The sequence below is a fragment of the Myotis lucifugus genome, unplaced genomic scaffold (genome assembly GCF_000147115.1).
Source record: "Myotis lucifugus unplaced genomic scaffold, Myoluc2.0 scaffold_454, whole genome shotgun sequence".
In the NCBI taxonomy this organism is placed as follows: Eukaryota; Metazoa; Chordata; class Mammalia; order Chiroptera; family Vespertilionidae; genus Myotis; species Myotis lucifugus.
This window is the reverse complement of record NW_005871502.1, coordinates 378,304-381,687: the sequence shown is the minus strand read 5'-3', so window position 1 is coordinate 381,687 and position 3,384 is coordinate 378,304. Positions and strand designations below refer to the sequence as shown.

The 3,384-nt window shown below is 48.4% G+C and overlaps 1 protein-coding gene across 1 annotated transcript in view; it reads right to left on the bottom strand.

Annotated features, from left to right (window-relative positions):
- The window catches only part of LOC102433311 (PH and SEC7 domain-containing protein 4), a gene marked incomplete at its 3' end in the record, with an annotated part of 15,163 nt that extends 12,052 nt beyond the window's left edge, over nucleotides 1–3,111 (bottom strand). Inside the window, exon 1 of the mRNA XM_023744361.1 lies at nucleotides 3,090–3,111. The remainder of the gene's footprint in view (nucleotides 1–3,089) is intronic.
- Nucleotides 3,112–3,384: the final 273 nt, after the last annotated feature.

The window sequence follows — 3,384 nt, the reverse complement described above, 5'->3', positions numbered from 1 at the left end:
TCCAATTTAGACCACAGGCCAGGACATGAACAGTCCACAGAAAGAGAAAGACAAATAGCTTAAACCATATGAGAGGCTCGCAACACAACTCACCAGGAAACCCCTATTAAACCACAACATGATGCCACTTCTTTTTCCTGTAAAATTAGCAGAAAGAAAGTTGCTAACACACCGACTGATGGGGCTGCGAAGACACAGTCTCAGAGCGAAGTCTCACAGGCTGGCAGCATCGGCCGAAATCTAAACACATGGGGATTTTCAACCAGTGAGTCCACGTTTAGGAATTTCTTCTACTGAAACAGACGCAGAAGTGAGTAAATATGTAGGCACAAGTATGTTCATACGTGACTGTCTGTCACTGCAAACTAACAAACAAAAACAGGTAAAACAACCCAGAAAGCCAGAAAAGACCAGTAGGTACACGTGGGACCTCCCCTCTGTGAGATATTCAACCAGGATGGAGGACCTTTGTATGTCCTGACGCAGAACAGAAAGTATATTAAAGTTTTTAAAAGTACAGACCTGAGATTATTACAATTTGGTAAAAAAAAAAAGAGAAAGAGGAGGCATACACACACTGCATATGCTTGTTCATGAGCAGAACCTCTCTCTCCAGACGTATCCTCAAGAAACTGAAGAGAACTGGCATCAGAGGGCAGGAGAGGGAGGGAGGTGTTTCACGGCTAATTGAAGGGCTGTTTGGATTAACAGTTGAAAAATATTTTCAACACCTGCAAGTATTACCTTTAAAAATGTTTTTTAAAGAAAATTTAACCCATGCAAACATTGCCTTAAAAAGAAGGGAAGTGGTGGAGTGGGCTCATAGCATGTCAAACTCAAAGGCTAACACGGCCCAAATAAACAAGGTTGAAGTTTATGTGGGCCGCAAAAAAACAAAAGCTTCCATTTTCATAGAAATGTAGGTTTATTTAGAAAAGTATAGTATAAAAACCAACAACAAGAGCAATGATAAAATTAATGTTTTCTTCCTGACACTTGGCATCTCTTCTCTGCTACTATCTTTCCTATTTCAGGGGAAATCGTGTTCACAGTGATTACTTTCAAAACTGACCCAAGGTGAGTGTCAGTAATTCTGGATCTGACAGGAGACTTATTTCCTTTCATAATTGTAAATAACGGCTCACACCGTTATACTGGCTGGGCCACAAAAATATTCGTTGTGGGCTGCATGCGGCTCTGAGGCCGCGAGTTTGACATGCTTGCTCTAACCACCCTGCTGGTAAGACAAGCATCTCCACTATGACAAGCATCTGGGCAGCCAAACATCTCTCTCAAAGCACAGGGCTCTAAAATTGCACCACTCGACGGTAACCCAGACTTCCACACTTACTAGCTGTCACAAGATGGGCAGCTGTCTTACTCACTGAGCCTCAGTTTTCTCATCTGTGAAACAGGGGCAGTGGGAGTACACCCTGCACAGACTCGCTGTGAGGGGCATGCGTGTCTGCACGCAAGGCGCTTGAAGGAGAGCCTGGCACACAGTGCATGCTCAATAAACGTCCATTGTTATATACTCTCCTGTTTGCCTTTTTAAGCCAACTCATGAGATCACCTAGTTAGTTCAACAATGAAAGGGTATTGGAATTTTCCTAGAAGGCAACAGTTCTCCACCCCACCCCCCAGAGTCCTTACTGATTTGAAAAACTCGGTCTGCTCCCCAGTTTAGTTGTCTGTGTGGCCCGTGATGTTTGGGTGAAAGCTGGGGGGTGGGAAAAGCAAGTGATCCGCCTCCTGCCCAGATACACATTCTCCATCTCCAGTGACCTCCTGTCCCAAGCCTCACCCTGGGTTTGTTTGAGAACAACATCTGCTTTCTCGGGTGCCTCTGGTCATCAGGCTGACCCCTCTGCACCCCGACCTTGAAGGAAAGGCTCTGAGAGGCCTACTGGCCTCTGTCCTGCTCCTCAGCACGGCCAGCATGCCAGCAGGCTCACACCTCCTTCACACCTCAGGGCCTTAGCATGTGCCATTCTGCCTGAAATGTTCTTCCCCCAGAGAGTCACATGACTGTGTCTTGTCTACACTCAGGTCTCCGTTCAAATTTCATCCCCTCGGTACTGCCTGTCCTGGTGTCTCTACTAAACACAGCAGCCCCCACCATCCTTACGCTGCTCTGCTTTGCTCCATAGGATTCATCTGAGTTGACATTAAAATTGCTGTTCTTATTTGTTGCCATTTTTCCCACCAGAAAATAAGCTCTGTGAGGGAAAGTGCTGTCCGCTTCACTGCTGCATCCTTAACACCTGGAACAGTGCCTGGAACATACAGGCCTTCAGGAGTACTTGTTGAATGAATGAATGAATGAATGAATGAACAAATGAACAAGGAGACACAGAGCATGTCTTCTGGGGAAGCTTAGATCTCAGACTAAGCCTCCCAGCAAGAAATGCACTCTCAGGACTCAGAGAGGGACAGCTCACCACTCATCCGCCCTCCACCGCTCACTGATCCGTTACGAAGCCCCTAAGTCCTGCTCACAGTAACGAGGACATCCTACCCTGTGCCCAGAGCTTTGGGCCTGAAACGGTGCCATCTTCCCTCCTCCCTCAGGTCTGCCTGCTGCCTTTTCCAGCTGAGAGCCAAGTTCTCTGCCCACCACCACTCTGTTTTGTTTTTACAGCACTTATCACTCTGAAATCATGGGTCATCTGCATTTTTGCAGTCAATATTTGTTGAATGAATGAATGAATGAATGGCTCTTCTTCATACCCTCCACACAGAAGAAGTGCCATGTCTGGAAGAAAAAAATGAATCCACACATCCACTGCCTACACTTGATCTTGGTGTTTCTTATGTAGAGGGGCTACCAGACACCCAATTAGTTGCTAATTACATTCAGTCAGCTCTGGGCCTGGGGAAGGGCCAGGCTAATGAGGTTCAAGGGCAGCTGACGCTAGCCTCTTGACCTAGACATCAGGTCCTGGCACAGGGGCCTGGGTGAGTTCACTGACTAGAGCAGAAAAATCCACCGTGCACCTGGAGAAACAAGGACAGCTAGACTCAGCTCTAGGGCCAGGAAGGAACCCTGGAGGGGATGTGAGTTTGTCAGCAAAGCAGATACTGTTTACCTTCCCAGGAATCTCTCCAGTGTCTCTGGCAGATGCACCCAGAAGGGCTAAGGAAGGGCTGGCTTATCCTCCACCCAGCGCTCTCCTGGGGGCTGCCTGCAGGGACAGGCCCCCACCAGGCAGGGGCCTCAGAGGGAGGGCTGGCCTGGTCATGGGCGCCAGGGGCCACCGAGGCACTGGACAGCAGAATAGAGGCAATAGAGGCAACGGAGATGGAGGAAAGCCCTCAGGGTCTCCTAGTTCTATCTAGCAGGACCCACCCAGCCCAGCTGGAGGAGCCGGTGGCCGCACCCAA